Here is a 20,228-nt window from a genome sequence, read left to right on the forward strand (position 1 = left end):
CTCATTTTGCCCACAAGGGCTTTGAGCTAAGCCAGAGTCAAGCATCAGGCTTGAGCCATCAGTAGCTTGTTCAGCTCTAAGAGTGGGGCTGCGATGGCAGAGCGACAGACGAAGATGTATGTCAATCGCAGGCAGGTCTGAGGGCACAGATCTGATTGGGCACCTGCCGGTCACCCAGTCTACATTAGTGTGCAAATTGCAGGGCTTAAGTCTTGCTAGGTCTCAACTGTAGAAGTCATTAAAACCTGTCTATAAAATGGTTCCCCATTGGGGCCAAAATTCATGTCCTTTACAGACCAAAACAACACTTGGATTCTTAACGATGACTGTAGAAAGCGTGGAGGTAATCCATAACAGTGATGCAGTCCCTGTTTATGTTTCATTTTGACTTTATCATACATTTCCTAAGAGTAATTGTGTTTTTTCCATACATTGGCCCTAATTCTGAGTCTGACGGGCGGCGGAGGCCGCCCGCCAGACTTCCCCCCTCCGAAATACCGCTCCGCGGTCGAAAGACCGCGGAGGGTATTCCGAGTTTTCCCCTGGGCTGGCGGGCGGTCTTCGCAAGACCGCCCGCCAGCCCAGGGGAAAACTCCCTTCCCACGATGACGCCGGCTCGTAATAGAGCTGGCGGAGTGGGAAGGTGCGACGGGTGCAGTTGCACCCGTCGCGTATTTCAGTGTCTGCTTTGCAGACACTGAAATACTTTTAGGGGCCCTCTTACGGGGGCCCCGCGACTCCCCCTCCCGCCATCCGGTTCCCGGCGGGAGAACCGCCAGGAACTGGATGGCGGGAGGGGGAGTCGGAATCCTCCATGGCTGCGGAGCGCGCTCCGCAGCCATGGAGGATTCCTACGAGCGGCGGAAAGTCAGCGGGAGACCGCTGGCTTTCCGCGTCTGACCGCGGCTAAACCGCCGCGGTCAGAATGCTCGTAGGAGCACCGCCAGCCTGTTGGCGGTGCTCCCGTGGTCGGTGGCCCTGGCGGCCACCGACCGCCAGGGTCGGAATGACCCGCATTGTGTTTCTGTAGGTTTGCATGCAACATAGGTGATCTAGTGATGGGTTTGAAGGTAGTGACAATTTCTCATCATTCCAGCTAGTGTATCATAAAGGTGTTCAGACTTCATGTACATGCAATCCTTGGCCTCTCTGTAGATCGCACAGACATGCCAAATGTACTTGTGATTTTATAGCAAAGTGTGTGAAGAAGGTACAAAGCTGACAAAATATTAACAGTGCAAAAGGACAATAAAATGCAGTGCTTAAATCTGAGCTGTTGGATTGTGTGTGGGGGTGGTCACTGAAGTGAGGAGATGAATAGACATATGTGAAGAAAAAGCGCATGGCATGAGAGTGTGAAAGGAAAATGATGATCTGTAGGACATGCATATGGAAGATTTCAGGAATATGTGAGGAGAAAAGGGAAGCAAGAGATAGATTTGTGAAGCCTTTTTGAGGTTTCAAATGGCCGATATGCAGAATCCAAAAGTACAAACCCATTTGTGATTTGGTAACCTGTTATTGAATCGTAATTTTGGCTTGCAAATCGGTATTTGGATGGGGCTGTTTAGGGTGTCCCTTCCAAATATTGATTCACATTGGTATGCAGAAATGTTTTGCGACCGAAATGCGGTTGCAAAACACTCAAACTTTACCACCAACTCAAAGTTGGTGGTAACCCGTTTGAAAATGGGAGAGGGTTCCAGGGGAATCCCCCTCACCCACCCTTTGAGAATGGTTGAAAAAGTATTTTTTAAGAGCAGGCGGTGGTCCACACTTGCTATTCCTAATCTTTGTATATATAGCCCTGAGTGTCTAACCGAGTGAGAGACTACAGAAGAAAGTGGCGCGATGTGGGACAAATGTAATTGAGACATGCTGAAGATCACTTCCCCTTCCACAGATGTTGGCAATCTCTAATTCAGTGTCAAATTTTCAAACGAGAATTTTGGGTGTTTATATTTTTTCCCTGAGCCATGATGCATCCAGCTCACCCAGAGTTCTTCTTACTGATCAATTTGCCATTTATACTGAACACTGTCGCACACAATAAAGATAAATTAGAGAGAAGTGAAACAAACAATGCATCTCTGTTAGAACCATCTCTATGTAATTAATGTGCATCCACTTTGAACCTTTGTGACTTTTGTTTTTGCTAGTTTCTCATATTCACCACAACTCACAGCTCTGCCTAGAGTTGTTAGTTGCAGTGTGGCAGTGGGTACAGTCTGACAAAATTACTATTGACAGCACAAGTGTTGGCACTGACTAATTAGTTTCTCCAAGCTAAAGTCGCTGCTTTTACTCAAATACTTTTCATCATCACATCTCAGAGTCAGCACAACTTCTTGCAGATGTGCTGCTTACAAGAGGGCAGGTCACTGCAAGATGCGCATGATCATACTGTATGCTTATATTATACAATCCTGTGTGGCTCCACTATATTTGTATTTGCACGTGACTTCTTGGGTGATATGCATGTCATTTACCTATACATATTATCTAGAATGTTTATTGCAGGAAATCCATTTTAAAGTGCTGGCTGTCTTTTCTTTTCTATTATGCAATTTGCTTATCATTCTAAGTTCCTCCATTCCATGGAGAAGCTCGCATACTATGGAGAAGATGAAAAGCGGATTTTTTTAAAATGTTAATTTATTATTACAGAAGAAATAATGACTGTTGAATGTCGCATAAACAATCTATTGCAAAGTCTTGGGTCAGAAGGACAAGCAGGGGTCACTATTTTGCCAGATATTCATCCTCAGAAGGGGCAAGGGGACATCACTGAATGTGATGAGACTTGAATAAGGATGGAAGAGAGATCTAAACATTGTGACAGCTTAGACCCGGCCCAGTACACATTTTACACTCTCTCCCAGAAAGACTATAAAGAAAAAGTAGATTGTGAAATAAATGGTTCGCGCGCATGTCAAGTGTTTTGTGAAACCTGCTTACGGCTCATTCTGAGCTACCCTGGACCATTCTCACAATCAATCAGGGGATTTGTAAAGCGCACTACTATCCCGTGAGGGACTCAAGGCGCTGGGGGTGGAGGGGTGGCTGCTACTGCTCGAACAGCCATGTCTTGAGATGTCTCCTGTTGGTAGGAAGGTCCTTGGTCTGACGCAGGTGAGTGGGAAGAGTGATCCACGTCTTGGCAGCGAGGTGCGAGAATAATTTGCTGACAATGGTTGTTCTGTGGATGCGTGGGGCACGAAGCGAAGCTGTCGGGTCGGATGTAGAAGGAGAGCCGTCTGTTGAGGTATTCTAGTCCGGTGTTGTGCAGTGGCTTGTGAGCGTGGGTGAGGAGTTTGAAGGAGATTATCTTGTTGACGGGAGCGAATGCAGGTCTCTCAGGTGGGCTGTGATGTGGCAGTGGTGGGGGATGTCCAGGATGAGGCGTGCAGAGGCATTCTGGATGTATTGCAGTCTTTTCTGGAGTTTGGCTGTGGTTCCTGCGTAGAGGGCATTGCCTAGTCCAGTTTGCTGCTTACGAGGGCTTGGTTGACTGTTCTTCTGGTTTCAGTGGGGATCCATTTGTAGATCTTCCGGAGCATACAGAGGGTGTTGAGGCAGGAGGAGGAGATGGCGTTGACTTCCTGGGTCATAGATAGTGAAGAGTCCACGATGAATCCCAGGTTGAGTGCGTGGTGGGTGGGTGTTGGTGCCATTCCCAGTGTGGCAGGCCACCAGGAGTTGTCCCATGCGGAGGGGGTGGAGCCGAAAATAAGGACCTCGGTCTTGTCAGAATTCAGTTTCAGGCAGCTGTTCTCCATCCATTGGACGATGGCTTTCATTCCTTGGTGGAGGTTGGTCTTGGCGGTGTCCTTGGTGAGCGAGAGGATCAGCTGGGTGTCATTGGCATATGAGATGATGTTGAGGTTGTGAGATCGGGTGATGTTAGCAAGCGGACCCATATAGACGTTGAAGAGGTCAAATAAGTTGTTCGTGGAGCTATTTACAGCTTTATTAAACATGGGTGATCTGGGATCATTTAATATTGTGGCTAAAACCTTTAACAACATTTTTTATATATATATATATATATATATATATATATATATATATAAGGGTTTTAGTAGACCAAATCTATCCTCTAAAGACGGCAATGGTGAGATCATCCTTTACATTATAGTCAAGTGTGGCAGAGTATTAAAGTGGAAAGACCAATGGAATTGGGGAATAGTGTTGAATCCATCCAGTAAAGAGCAGGGTCTTGTTAAAAAGTTTGATTCTATTCAATGGGTGGTGGAAAGATTTACAGGTATGCTTGCAGACAAATGGTGAAAATTGAATGGGTTTGTTCACAAAATTGTTTTGGTTAGAGGTGGTATTCCTGTGAAGCATATGTTGAGGGGAGTACCCATAAATATGAGAAATAAATTGAAGGTGTTTTTGGCTGGGTATGTCAAAGATGACATTATATAGGATTTGAAGTAATATGAATGGGTGTCTCCTATTGTTCTGGCCAGGAAGGCAGATAGCATTTTGAAACTCTGTGCTGAACTGAGATTATTGAGTGTTACTTGATCCCGTATATTAGCTGTCAATGATCTCAGGTCAACACAATATCTCAAGTGTTATTGATTTTCAACTACCTATCATAAATTAGCTATTGGTTACTTTGGAAGAAGTAAGAATTGTTTTCACTTTGGACCTGCACTCAGCTTGCCATCAGATTGTGGTGTTCTTGGAGTCCTGACCTCTCACTTCTTTTCTGAATCCGAAGGGTCTCTATCAGAATAAAAAAATGTCCTCTGGATTACTTCAGCCGTGCCAGTTTTGATCAATGGATCATTTGTTAAAAGATCTTGGATCATGTGTAAAGCTTTTCCACAATGACTTGTTAATTTTTTGTAAAAATGAAGAGGAACACATGAGCTATATGACTGAAGTTTGCAAAAGATTTAATGAGAGTGGGCTTAGGTTAAAGAAATGTACGTTATTCTATAATGAGGGAGATTATTTAAGTCACCCTGTTTCTGGTGAAGAGATGGTACCAAATAACTCTTTGGTTTATGTCATTAGCCAGGCTCCTGCTCTGACAATAAATAAGAAATACTCAACTTGCAGGAGTTTATGAATATTAACGCAGGTTTGTTAAGAACTTTGCAGAAAAGCTTGAATTGCTCCACATTTTGATGGGAAAGGATGTAGAATTCTGCTGGACTGAAAGGGTACAAACAAATTAACTCTGAAATTGCCAATACTGCCTGTTTTCCCTTTCTACATGGTCATTGCAAAACTTGTTGCCTTCCCCCTCCTGCTTTCTGAGCCTGCTTTTGTTGGCTTTAGAAATCTGCACCCTTTACCACTGATAAGCAGTGGTAATGCTCATATGCTCTCGCCTCAAAACATGGAAGAACTGGTTATACCCAACTGGCATATTTAATTCACCTGTAAACCCCTAGAAATGTGGCACAACCAGTGTCCAGGGCCTGTAAATTAAATGGTACAAGTGGGGCTGCAGCACTGATTGTGCCACCCACTTTAGTAGCCCTTTAAACAAGTCTTAGGCCTGCCATTGCAGCCAGTGTGTGCATGTTTTAAACTGCCATTTTGACCTGGCAAAATAAACCTTTTGTCAGGCCCAAATCTCCCTTTTTATCACAGATAAGTCACCTCTACGGTAGGCCCCAGACAGGCTAGAGGACAGGGTGCAGTGTATTTAAAAAGTTGAACAGGTACCTTTTAGTTTGACATGTCCTGGTAATGAGAAAATTGTAAATTTGTTTCACTACTGCAAGGCCTACCTCTTCTTTAGGCTAACATCGGAATTACCTTATTACATCTAATATGCAACAATTTCCAAATGGAAGCAGGTCACCACTGTCTTTGGAACTGTAACGAAAAACACGCCATCGTGGTGAATCAGTCCAGTCCACACCGGTTCAGGTACCCCCAGTCCCTGCTCTGGCATGAAACTGGACAAAGGAAAGAGGAGTGACCACTCCCCTGTCCATCACCACCCCAGGTGTGGTGCTCAGAGCTCCTACAGAGGGTCGCTGCATTTTCACATCTTGGATTCCAAGTTGGCAGCGAACTCTGGGAGCATCTGACTGGCTAGTGCTAGCAGGTGGAGTCAGAGCCGTCCCCTGATAGGTGCTTACATGTTTAGCTGACCAATCCCCCTTTCGGGGCTATTTAGGGTCTCTCCTCTGGGAAGTTCTTCAGATTCAGATTGCAAGACTCCAGCATGAATCCTTTGCATCCTTTACTTCACCTTCTCACCAAAGAAACTGCATCTGGACTCTCAAGGAACTCCACAAACTGCAACAACGAAGCAAAGACGACTTCTACAACATTGTATCTTCAGCTCTTGCCAGCAAATGCAACTGTTTCCCGGCCGTGCATCCTCAGAAGACAGAATGTCTTCAGCCTGCACCAGAAGAATGAACGAATCTCCCTTGGAGTGAAGGAGTCACTCCCCTGCTTCAGCAGGCACCTCTCTGGAACGACAACCATCGGCGTGGGTCCCCTCTCCTGAAGAGTTGCATGGATCCTGCATCACGGGTGGTGGACTGAAGTGGCCCTGATGGTCCTGATGTCCTACTGTCCAACTTTGGTGGAGGTAAGAGCTTGCCTTCCCACGCAAGACAGTACCCCTGTGCACCACGTGTTTTTCAGTTGCCAAGGCTTGTTGGCATCCTTCTATGAAATTCTTTGTCCACAATGTAGCTCCGGCCCCCAGCACTCCTTCCTGTGATGCACAGCTTCCTGAGTGGTTCTCTGGCGGCATGGGATCCTTTTTTTTTGTGCTTCATGGGCCTCCTTTTGCAACTCCTTTGCCCCGTGCTGGGGGACTCATGTGTGCGCTGGCTGGTCTTCTGTGGGCTCTCCGAGTTGCTGAAAGCCCCCTCTGACTCCTCCTCCTGGGTAGAGTCCACCAGGTCCCTCCTGGTCCCGGGCAGTGCCATTTTCCACTAACCGTGAGCTTTGCGTGTGCCAAGGCTTGTTGGCGGAATCCAGCAACGCAAACCAGACTGCAATCATCCATCTGGTGTGGGATATCATCTGCACCAACAAGGAACCCGCATTCATCTTCTTGGGTGCAGTACTGACTGTTGTTCTTCACCAGTGGTTCTTCTTTTGCACCTTGATTCGGGTTTGCAGGGGCTACTGTCCTCCCTGGACTCTTTTGTTCTTCTTGGACTTAGTCCCATTCTTCCACAGGTCTTTAGGTCCAGGAATCCACCCTTTGTGTCTTGAAGTATCTTCTGGTTCTTGCATTATCTTCTTTCTCGTGTTCTTGTGTGTTCTAGGAAAGTTATTGTGATTTACTCCTGCTTTCCTGGGCTCTGAGGTGGGTTCTGTTACTTACCTTTGGTGTTTTCTAATACTCCCAGTGCCCCTCTATACTCCATACTTGCCTAGGTGGGAAACCGACATTCGCATTCCACTTTCTTAGTATATGGTTTGTGTGTCCCCTAGGCCCATTGCTAACCATTGTGATTTTCACTAATTGCACTGTTTTCTAACTGTTTTTATTGCTATTGCTGCATACTACTGTATATAATTGGTGTATTACTTACCTCCTAAGTGAGTATAGTCTCTATGGTATTTTTGGCATTTGTGTCACTAAAATAAAGTATCTTTATTTTTGTAACACTGAGGACTTTGTTTCATGTGTGTGAGTACTGTGTGACTACAGTGGTATTGCATGAGCTTTGCAGGTCTCCTAGCTAAGCCTTGGCTACAGCTACACCTAGAGAGCCCGGCTTCTAGACACTCCCTACATTTCACTAAGGGATAAATGGGCATGGTATAAGGTGTAAGTACCATATGTACCCACTACAAACCAGGCCAGCCTCCTCCAAACCACTGTACTATTTAGGTTACTTTTTTACATTTTTCTTCTAATTGGTGACATTGGGTCATCCAGATAACTTGTGTAATGCCCGAATACCAGTCCTTCTCGATTTCCCCTGTTGATGTTTTCCCACTACATTTGATCTTTTATATTTTGATTGAATAAATGCATGAAACACTCCATTTGCATACTACTTTAAAATCCTTGTTTATGGGAGTGGTGTTGCATTTTATTCAAGGGACCCCCGTTCCTTTAAAGTTAGTTTACTGCTCCATTCTAGGACACTCTACTTACTCCATGACACTACACCACACCAGTCAATGACACATCATTCACCTTTATGCCATTAACTTTGAGCCATGCTGAATAGTAGTCTCACTAGTGTACAGCATGGCTAAAACACATTGGCAAAGGCAATAGAACTTGCATAGGCAAGACCTATTGGCTTTGCCAAAGCTTGTTTATAAGGTATGAACTTCAAGGTGACTTGCAATATCTTATATCTTTATACACGCAGGGGGTATTTTACCCCATATAATACATAGTCACACCACCAACTTTCCCACAAACCACTTAAAACCTTAGTGCATAGCTTCTGTCATTCCAAGCTATTAAAGTAGAGCAAAGAAAGAAAAGCAACATTCCATTTTTTGCTTTAAACAGCTGTGTTAATTATGCTCTGTGACCCGATCTGCCTTTTACCTTGGCTGCTAGCTGTGGCAGAAGGCATTGTAATGTCAGAACTGGACTGTAATAACCCTATCCTAGTCATTTTCTGATGTATTTTCTTTATAATCAGTGAATGTCTTTTCTTTGTACACAGTGACTTGGTGCATCACAAACAGCCGTTTCTAAATAAATTAGTGACTGCAATTTATACAGAGATTAGAGAATTCATGTTTATATAACCTGTAACTCCAAGAGCTTCTTCAGTTGAAATGCTTCTAGTTATAACTGATGTGGAGCTGAGCATCCCAAGATCACACACAGGAGTAGAAGTGTTAGTAGAACTATGGTTTCCGAGCACAGTTTACAACTGTTGTACCTAATCGCTTTTGATATCTCCAGTGCGGTCCAAACTGGCATGAGGCGAAGGGCATGGTGGGTGTGGGGAACAAAGGGTATGTTCTTACTTTTTACCCTCCTACCTTTATTTGCTTGGTGCATGAAGATACAAGGTTAATCAACATGTTATTTTCACATTTGAGCTAATTACTTTGTGAATGTAAATAACAATAAAAGATACTTTCAGACTGTGAACACATGCCTTCCTTTCTCCCTATTTCACTTCCAATATATATGATTGTGTATATTTATCGGAGCCTGCAGTTCGTAAACAAAGAGCGATTTGTATAGGGTTGATTGAAAGTCCCCAAGGCTGTCCCTGTCCCCCCCAGAAATGTATTGGCTCCTACGCCCCTGCTCAAGTTTTGTTCTACCACTACCACTGGCACGCGCTGATGTAATTTTAAATTACAATTTTTAAAATGCCACTTCTAGAAAGTTGGCATTTTCCTGCCTTCCCCATTTAGTGCCTGCAGACATCACTGTCAGCCATAACTTTTGATATTGACCGGGTGTACTGTTTTACTGTTTGAAGCTTTGCACACATTCTTTACATATTTCCCCTAAATTGAGCTTGTTAATTTGGGGTTTGCTTATGCCTTACCCTGACAAGGATTGTGTTTGCTGCTTGACCAGAGCTCAGACCCCAATCAACCACTAACCCAATTTCTCACAAGCCCTATATGATCCCTAATCCGATGGTCAATTGTAATGATTTACCCTTGACCAATGGATTCTATTAAGTGCTATTCTGTCAAAAAAGATGAGAAGTGTTGTATGCCAAGTTAGTTGAAGTAGATTTCTCAGTATACAAGGAAAAAAAACAATAATATTGACTCAAGGAATTAACATAGTTCAAGTATTCTTCAGTGGAAATGTCCCACTGTCATCAAAGACATGTCCCAGAGTCATCAAAGACAGCATTATTGGGGCCATAACCCATGGTTTGGATTGGAGAGATTTTGTCCGAGCTAAATTATGGATGTACTGTAGTGTGCCTCGGCACCAATGAAGGGAGTCCTTTCAAACTTATGTAAGGGAGGAACCTAGCATCTAAACTGTATGCTTGATGGTTTAAGAAGAAAGCTGTGCTCAACGGTGTAAAAAATGGACAAGGCTTGGTTGTTGGGAGAGTGGCAGATAAACAGATGCAACCTAAAATCAGGTTTTATTGCAAGAGGGATGTTCGATTTCCTGATTCTTCCCCAGGACATTTGGTCAGGGTGATGAAACGTGGTTGGAATGAGAAAGGTAGCTCCAAATGTGATGAACCTATATAGCTTGGAAAGGTTAATCAACCTAGTGTTGTAACTCAAGATGGGATAGTATGGACTGCTCACAGTGTAGTGGAATGTGAGTAGAACCATGATGAAATTCTTGAAACTCCTCATGGGTTCATATTGAAATTGAAAGGAGTTTCCTTTCCAGTGCCAATATCAGGATAAGCACATTTCGTGGATGGGTCTAATGGAAATTATACTACTGAAGAATCAAGTGTTGATTGTGATGTAAACATACTATACTGCTATGCGTGTAAAATTGTGGGAAAATAATAAGTTTAATTCTATGACACACAGAGACTGTGTATGAGATATCTTGCATGTAGATAACTTTGTCTATCTTCTTATGTTTTTTTCCTTGTTCTTTAATGACCTACCTTAAATATACTATCACAGTTTCCTCAGTTTTCTTTTTTGTTGTTTTTGCTTCTTTTTTTTCCTTTCCTTTTCAACTTTGTTTAAGGGGGTGTGTTGTATATAATGCCCTTCTGTGTCTGTGTATTCTATAACTTAGTCTGTTGTTCATCTTTCGTACAACATTCTCTAAGTAATTAGTGTGTACTGTAGCATCTCTTGAATCTTTGTAACTGTTGATTCTGTTAGTGCACCGGTGTAACAAAGACCCCGGCAGACCCCGCGGTACTGGGGCCCCCCCTCAGCACAGTCCCTTGGCCTGAAAGCTCCTAAAGGAGTTCGGGGAACGGAGCGGGCTCCATGTATTTGCAAAGGGGGGAGGGGGTGCTCACGTTCATGGGCGTAGGAAGTGTGGGGGACGAAGAGGATGTATCCCCCAGATTTTGGAGGGTGGGGGACACAGGGGACGAAGGTGGGGGGGAAAAGGGGACAAAATAATTTCCCCTTTTACATCTATTATTCTGAGGGCCATTAGCACACAAAAGCACTACTTATAATAGCCCTGTAGGGACCATCCTCCAATCTGATGGGAACAGAATGAAGGTGAGTCAGGAGGCCCCCTGCGCCCTCTGCCCTTTTGTTTGTCCTGTTCACAGCTGTGGGCATTAAGGGTGCTCATAAGAACAAAGGGCACGAGGAGGAGAAAAGAGTTTTGGATGATTACTGTCTGCATCACCTGCCACCGCCTTGAAGAGGAGCACTGCAGGATGCCTTCAAGAGGAGCTGCAGGACAATGAGGAAGATCTATAGAGAAAACAGAGTCCCACTCAGCCTGATACCTGCAGGCTAGAAAGGAGACTTTGCGAAACCCAATATTTGTATTTGCCTAAGATCACACCAGTTGGTGGAACAGTGAAGTCGAGATTGAGCCCAGATTTTACCTTTTCACACAACAATTTAGCTATTAGAAGGGTATATTTTTCTAACATTTATGTTTAATGTTTTGTTATCTAGGTAATGAAGGGCTTGATTACAGCTTGGCTAACAGGGAGAAGCCATATTTCATTTTGGGCCGTTATGCCTAGCGTTATAATTTATGTTGTTATCGGTACATACTTAAGCATATTGAAGTATATTATCTTTTCTCTATCTTTTCTTCACTCTACTCTGAAACAATTTACCCTATGCCACTGCACCCTACGCCACTTTTCTCCACTCTGTGCTACTCTACGCCACTGCAATCTATTCTGTACCACTCCACTCTACACCATGTCACTGCAATCTATGCTATTCTACTCTAACCATTGTACACTACACCCCTGCACTCTGCCAGTGCACTCTTCACCACTTTACTCAAAACCAATGCACACTATCCCACTGCACTCTATGCCAATCTACTCTGCACCACAGCACTCTATTCCACTGCTTTCAATGCCACTGTAATCTGCGCCACAGCACTCTATGCCACTGCACTCTATGCCACTCTACAATACACCACTGTACTCTGCGACCCTCTAATCTGCAACATTGCAATCTCTGCCACTGAACTCCACACCACACCACTCTACTCTGCACACTGCACTCAATGCCACTGTACTCTGTCCCACTGCACTCTTTTCTGCACCACTGCACTCTAATCTACTCTACACCACCCCACTGTAGGGCACTTCACTCTACTTTCAAATCATCTCCTCCATGCCACTGCAATCTACGCAACTCAACTCTATGCTATGCCAGTCTAATCTATCCTGCACCACTCCAATGTACCCTGCGCCACTCCAATCTGCTCTGCACCGCTCTATGCTACTGCACTCTACATCACTATGCTCCACTCTGCAACAATCCACCCTTCACCACTATACTGTACTCTGCAGCAATCTACTCTATGCCACGGCACTCTATGCAACTCTATTCTACTCTGCACCACTGTACTCTAGCCACTCTTCTCTACTCTGCATCACTCTATATCACTGCACTCTACACCAACGCATTTTATGCCACTCTACTCAACAGCACTGCCCTTTATGACACTCTACTCTGCAACACTGCACTCTGCCACTGAACTATACTCCTCTCTACTCTTCACCACAGCACTCTACTCTGCACCGCTCAACTATATGCCACTCTACTGCACTCTACACCAATGTACTATATGCCACTACACTCTATGTCATTCTACTCTGCATCACTGCACTCCACCACTGCACTCTACGCCAGTCTACTCTACCTTGCACCACTCCACTCTACCATGCAACGCATCACTCTATGACACAGCACTCTGAACCACTGCAATCTATGCTGTGCCACTCCACTCTGCTCCCCTCTACTCTTCATCACTCTACACTACTGCACTGTATGCTAAACCAGTGCAGTATTAGCCAATGCACTCTACACCACTTTACTAAAAACCAATGCACTCTATACCACTACACTCTACACCAATCTACTTTGCACCACTGTACTCTATGCCATTTCACTCTAGATCACCCAAGTCCACTCTATGACACTTCACTCTGACATTACACTCCATGATACTAGACTCTGACACTCAATTACATTAAACTCTAACACTTTCTCCACTCTGTAACTCCCTACACAACTCCCTATACACCACTCCATTCCACTTTACTCCACTCTATGCCACTCCACACCACTCTATGCCACTTCAATCTACAATACTCTACTCAATGCCACTGCACAACCCTCTATGCCATTCCACTATACAACAATGTACTATGCTCAACAACACTCTACCTAACTTTCACTGTGCCAGTTCACGTTACTTTACTTCACTCTACTCCAGTTCACTCTTATTTATGCCTTTCCACTCTATGACACTCTGCCACTTCACTCTATGACACTCTATTACACTGTGACACTACTCCACTCTATTAATACTTTATGGCATTGGCGTTTGATTAGAGATTCAGATCTCCATTGATTGCATTCTCGCTCATATGACACGTGGGTCAGATTTATCTTCGCCGTAATGGTTACAAGCACTCTGTAACCCTTTTAACTCAAGCTTAACGGAGGTTTAGGATGATACTGATACTTGTCTAGGGGATTGAAATATCATTGGCCAAAGTACCTTGACTTGAATTTGTGATATTGTACATAAGTTGGCATAAGCATAGGAACTATGAGCTAATGACTTCTTGATTCACTATTTGAGTAATTCATGTAAAAGTCAGTGTATAAAAGCTTGTAAATCATTATTGTGGATGCTAACCTTGTATGAAAGTAGCCTCTTTCTAGCTTGGTTAACCCCCACATTTGGCCTGTTTGCCAGTGTGTTTGAGTGTGTCTACTGGGATCCTGCTAATCAGGACCCCAGTAGTTATGCTCTCTCCCTTAAATTATGGTTGTTGCATACTGGTAATCCAGTATTTCACCCACAATTGGCATACTGGTGCCCCCTTAAAAGACCCTATTATATGGTACTTAGGTACCCAGGGCATTGGGGTTCCAGGAGATCCCTATGGGCTGCAGCATTTCTTTTGCCACCCATAGGGGGCCCATGCAAAGGCTTCTGCAGGACTGCCATTGCAGCCTGCGTGAAAAGGTGTATGCACCCTTTCACTGCCAGTTACACTGCACAAGGTCACTTATAAGTCACCCCTATAGCAGTCCCTCCAGCCCTAAGGGCAGGGTGCAAAGTACCTGTGTGTGAGTACACCCCTGCCCCAGCAGAGGTGCCCGCGACCTCCAGGACCATTTTCCCCGACTTCATGAGTGCGGGATGCCATTTTACATGTGTACTGGAAATAGTTCACTACCTATTCACAGCTACATAATGGTACTCCGAACATAGGTATGTATGGTATCAAACATGTTGGAATCATACCCCAAGGCTTTTGAAAGCATTGGTTGTATGATTTCATGCACTCTGGGGGCTCCTTAGAGGACCCCCAGTATTGCCATTCCAGCCTTCTGAGGTTTTCCAGGCAGCCCCAGCTGCTGCTACCTCTCAGACAGGTTTCTGCCCTCCTGTTGCTTGAGAAGCTCAAGCCCAGGAAGGCAGAACAAAGGATTTCCTTTGGGAGAGGGGAGTTGCACTCTCTCCCTTTGGAAATAGGTGTTACAGGCTTGGGAGGGGTAGCATCCTTCCCCAGGCCACTGGAAAGGCTTTGAAGGGCACATTTGGTGCCCTCCTTGCACAATCCAGTCTACACCGGTTCAGGTACCCCCAGTCCCTGCTCTGGCATGAAACTGGACAAAGGAAAGAGGAGTGACCACTCCCCTGTCCATCACCACCCCAGGTGTGGTGCTCAGAGCTCCTACAGAGGGTCGCTGCGTTTTCACATCTTGGATTCCAAGTTGGCAGCAAACTCTGGGAGCATCTGACTGGCTAGTGCTAGCAGGTGGAGTCAGAGCCGTCCCCTGATAGGTGCTTACATGTTTAGCTGACCAATCCCCCTTTCGGGGCTATTTAGGGTCTCTCCTCTGGGAAGTTCTTCAGATTCAGATTGCAAGACTCCAGCATGAATCCTTTGCATCCTTTACTTCACCTTCTCACCAAAGAAACTGCATCTGGACTCTCAAGGAACTCCACAAACTGCAACAACGAAGCAAAGACGACTTCTACAACATTGTATCTTCAGCTCTTGCCAGCAAATGCAACTGTTTCCCGGCAGTGCATCCTCAGAAGACAGAATGTCTTCAGCCTGCACCAGAAGAATGAACGAATCTCCCTTGGAGTGAAGGAGTCACTCCCCTGCTTCAGCAGGCACCTCTCTGGAACGACAACCATCGGCGTGGGTCCCCTCTCCTGAAGAGTTGCATGGATCCTGCATCACGGGTGGTGGACTGAAGTGGCCCTGATGGTCCTGATGTCCTACTGTCCAACTTTGGTGGAGGTAAGAGCTTGCCTTCCCACGCAAGACAGTACCCCTGTGCACCACGTGTTTTTCAGTTGCCAAGGCTTGTTGGCATCCTTCTATGAAATTCTTTGTCCACAATGTAGCTCCGGCCCCCAGCACTCCTTCCTGTGATGCACAGCTTCCTGAGTGGTTCTCTGGCGGCATGGGATCCTTTGTTTTTGTGCTTCATGGGCCTCCTTTTGCAACTCCTTTGCCCCGTGCTGGGGGACTCATGTGTGCGCTGGCTGGTCTTCTGTGGGCTCTCCGAGTTGCTGAAAGCCCCCTCTGACTCCTCCTCCTGGGTAGAGTCCACCAGGTCCCTCCTGGTCCCGGGCAGTGCCATTTTCCACTAACCGTGAGCTTTGCGTGTGCCAAGGCTTGTTGGCGGAATCCAGCAACGCAAACCAGACTGCAATCATCCATCTGGTGTGGGATATCATCTGCACCAACAAGGAACCCGCATTCATCTTCTTGGGTGCAGTACTGACTGTTGTTCTTCACCAGTGGTTCTTCTTTTGCACCTTGATTCGGGTTTGCAGGGGCTACTGTCCTCCCTGGACTCTTTTGTTCTTCTTGGACTTAGTCCCATTCTTCCACAGGTCTTTAGGTCCAGGAATCCACCCTTTGTGTCTTGAAGTATCTTCTGGTTCTTGCATTATCTTCTTTCTCGTGTTCTTGTGTGTTCTAGGAAAGTTATTGTGATTTACTCCTGCTGTATATAATTGGTGTATTACTTACCTCCTAAGTGAGTATAGTCTCTATGGTATTTTTGGCATTTGTGTCACTAAAATAAAGTATCTTTATTTTTGTAACACTGAGGACTTTGTTTCATGTGTGTGAGTACTGTGTGACTACAGTGGTATTGCATGAGCTTTGCAGGTCTCCTAGCTAAGCCTTGGCTACAGCTACACCTAGAGAGCCCGGCTTCTAGACACTCCCTACATTTCACTAAGGGATAAATGGGCATGGTATAAGGTGTAAGTACCATATGTACCCACTACAAACCAGGCCAGCCTCCTCCAAACCACTGTACTATGTAGGTTACTTTTTACATTTTTCTTCTAATTGGTGACATTGGGTCATCCAGATAACTTGTGTAATGCCCGAATACCAGTCCTTATCGATTTCCCCTGTTGATGTTTTCCCACTACATTTGATCTTTTATATTTTGATTGAATAAATGCATGAAACACTCCATTTGCATACTACTTTAAAATCCTTGTTTATGGGAGTGGTGTTGCATTTTATTCAAGGGACCCCCGTTCCTTTAAAGTTAGTTTACTGCTCCATTCTAGGACACTCTACTTACTCCATGACACTACACCACACCAGTCAATGACACATCATTCACCTTTATGCCATTAACTTTGAGCCATGCTGAATAGTAGTCTCACTAGTGTACAGCATGGCTAAAACACATTGGCAAAGGCAATAGAACTTGCATAGGCAAGACCTATTGGCTTTGCCAAAGCTTGTTTATAAGGTATGAACTTCAAGGTGACTTGCAATATCTTATATCTTTATACACGCAGGGGGTATTTTACCCCATATAATACATAGTCACACCACCAACTTTCCCACAAACCACTTAAAACCTTAGTGCATAGCTTCTGTCATTCCAAGCTATTAAAGTAGAGCAAAGAAAGAAAAGCAACATTCCATTTTTTGCTTTAAACAGCTGTGTTAATTATGCTCTGTGACCCGATCTGCCTTTTACCTTGGCTGCTAGCTGTGGCAGAAGGCATTGTAATGTCAGAACTGGACTGTAATAACCCTATCCTAGTCATTTTCTGATGTATTTTCTTTATAATCAGTGAATGTCTTTTCTTTGTACACAGTGACTTGGTGCATCACAAACAGCCGTTTCTAAATAAATTAGTGACTGCAATTTATACAGAGATTAGAGAATCCATGTTTATATAACCTGTAACTCCAAGAGCTTCTTCAGTTGAAATGCTTCTAGTTATAACTGATGTGGAGCTGAGCATCCCAAGATCACACACAGGAGTAGAAGTGTTATTAGAACTATGGTTTCCGAGCACAGTTTACAACTGTTGTACCTAATCGCTTTTGATATCTCCAGTGCGGTCCAAACTGGCATGAGGCAAAGGGCATGGTGGGTGTGGGGAACAAAGGGTATGTTCTTACTTTTTACCCTCCTACCTTTATTTGCTTGGTGCATGAAGATACAAGGTTAATCAACATGTTATTTTCACATTTGAGCTAATTACTTTGTGAATGTAAATAACAATAAAAGATACTTTCAGACTGTGAACACATGCCTTCCTTTCTCCCTATTTCACTTCCAATATATATGATTGTGTATATTTATCGGAGCCTGCAGTTCGTAAACAACGAGCGATTTGTATAGGGTTGATTGAAAGTCCCCAAGGCTGTCCCTGTCCCCCCCAGAAATGTATTGGCTCCTACGCCCCTGCTCAAGTTTTGTGCACGCGCTGATTAAAGAGGCGCCGGCTCCACTGTTATTTCACAGTGCCAAGCAAAGGAAGTGGTTCATTCTCACAGAGAAGTGTCACACATGTGGGTGTTTCGTTCTCACCAGTCAGGAGCAGAGGCTGTTTCATTCCCCAGAGCATTGACAATTATAGTTCACCTGCTGATTTCCACGTGAAAGGGCAGTTTTCCATTGTAACTGCTCGAAGTTACGCGCACAGTGATGTGTTACCACCGCACACGCAGAGGGTGTTTTAGTCTCACCGAGTTGCGTGAGACACAGGCGCAATTTCATTCCCTAACAAAAATGATACATATAGCGAGCCTTTAGGTTTTGGTGTGAAAGGGCATTTTTTTCTATTCTCATACAAAATGATGACCCCCCCCCTCCACCCCACCATGTGGAATGTGACGAGGGACCCCTGAGAATTCCATGTCTCACAAATATTCACAGGCTTTGGGTTGAACAGAGGCTCCTGGAAGATTGTGAGTCTTTTAAAGGGGCAGGCCCCACCACCCTACACCACGTCAGCTGCACTCACTTTTGCTACGCCCCAGCCCTGTCAGATACACACAGTGCGATTCATTATCTCACCAAGCAAGGTCATACTCAGTGAAGTTTCCTTCCCACAGGGAGGTGACCAACAGCATTTTCACCCGACAGTGTCACGCATAGGGAGTGATTTATCCCCATCGATCTGCCACACACAGGGAATATTTAATTCTTAGACTCAGAGTGCACAAAACTGTTTCATTCTGAGGTAATAGTATTTCATACCCACTTACCAGTGTCACGCACAGTGTTTTATTCTTGGAGGACAGTGACAAACGCTTCCTGCATAAAGGCTTCAGTGAAAGCAGTATTTCATTTTCTTAAAGCAATTTCATATATGTGATGTTTATTCCCTAGCCCAGTGACATACACATTGACCCAATGCCCCTAGTGTAAGAAGGCAGGTTTTCATTCTCAGTGAGCAATGTCACAAATAGGAAGTGCTTCATTCTCTAACAGCAGAGACAAACGAGGAGCACTGAAAGTTTTCACTCATCATAGTTAACGTCACACAACAAATGCTTCACCAGTGCCTAATTTGAGCTGGTGGTTTTCAGTGCGGGGCACCATCACTTACTTTTGGGGGCTGGCACTTTTTTTTCTGCCTCAAGTATTTACTGCGTTCGGGTTTTCGGAAGGCAGTGGCTGGCCTGTCTGGGCTCCCTCTGGGTCTCCATCGGAGCTAGCAACCTGGGGACCAGGAGCCGGGTGCTAGGTGCTTGAGCTGCTAGAAGCTGAGCCGTGTCAAAGCGAAATTGAAGCTCCAAAGCAGCAGTGGCAGCTAGGCCACCAGCCAGCTCGTCCGGAGAGCAGACCCTCAGAAGTGACGGCTTGGTGGCTTGGCAGCTGTGGCGCAGTTGCTGGGGCTCTAAACTCTGTCCTACCTGGCAGTCTCCCGAGAGCCCTGGTGAGGGGCCCGAAAGGCCACCTTAAGGAGCAGTGAGGTGCGGCTGGAAAACGTGACCCAAAACCCTGCCCTCGCCCACGGAGTAAGGTGTGTTGTCCTGTGGCAATCACAGGAGGAGGACGTTGGATGTCAGCAGTACCGGGTGGCTCACGGCCGAGAGTTGAGAGCGGAGAGGAGCGCGGAGCGGAGAGGAGCGCGAGCAGGGACGCGAGCAGGGACGCGAGCAGGGACGTGAGCCGGCTGGAAGGGCTGGGAAGCGCCCCGCCGACCGGCGCATCGGATTGTAACAGATTGAAAGTCTTCCGTCCCCTTGTTTCTGCTACTAGCGCTCCCCGGGCACCGGTCCTGATGAGCGGTTTCTCTCGCGCCTTAACTTACCTCTACTTGTCGGCTTGCCTTCTCGTGGACCCCTGCTGAAGCGGCCCGACTGGGTGCAGCCTGCGGGGGGACGAGGGCGAGCCCACCGCCTCTGTGGCCCCAGAAGGAGGACCCACCTGATTGTTTTATCAGGCTCCAGTCTCCCCCCGCGGCACGCCTGATTACGCCCGCATCCCTGGGAGGTGGATCGAGGATCTGTCGGGTTAGCGCCCCAGGTCTGCACTGCGTGGGCCTGGAAGCCCCTTTGCCACAGTAGTTAGCAGCGCTTCCCTCCCACCTGGGCCACTTTAAGGAGTTTTCCTTTCCGCTGCCTCTCTCGTGGACCCCTGTTGAAGCGGTTCGTTCTGGTGCGGCTTGTGGGGTGCGAGGGAGAATTCAGCCTCTCTGCTTCTGCAGTTTAGCTTCCAAGTTACAGTCCCTCCTCCAGCCGCTCCCGCTTTTGCCAACGTTATCGCGAGGGGGGCTAGGCCGGAGCCTAGCGGGCACTGCTTGTCATTTTTTCACGGACTGTCCGTCACTGACGCAGACTAGGCAGCAGTGAACCAAGGAACGCAGCGCATCG

The 20,228-nt window shown here is 45.7% G+C and overlaps 1 protein-coding gene across 1 annotated transcript in view; it reads right to left on the reverse strand.

The window, feature by feature from the left end:
• The window catches only part of GRM7 (glutamate metabotropic receptor 7), a 1,785,443-nt gene that overhangs the window by 1,092,831 nt on the left and 672,384 nt on the right, over positions 1-20,228 (reverse strand). The window lies entirely within an intron of this gene.

This window comes from Pleurodeles waltl, chromosome 9, assembly GCF_031143425.1.
Source record: "Pleurodeles waltl isolate 20211129_DDA chromosome 9, aPleWal1.hap1.20221129, whole genome shotgun sequence".
Lineage (NCBI taxonomy): Eukaryota > Metazoa > Chordata > Amphibia > Caudata > Salamandridae > Pleurodeles > Pleurodeles waltl.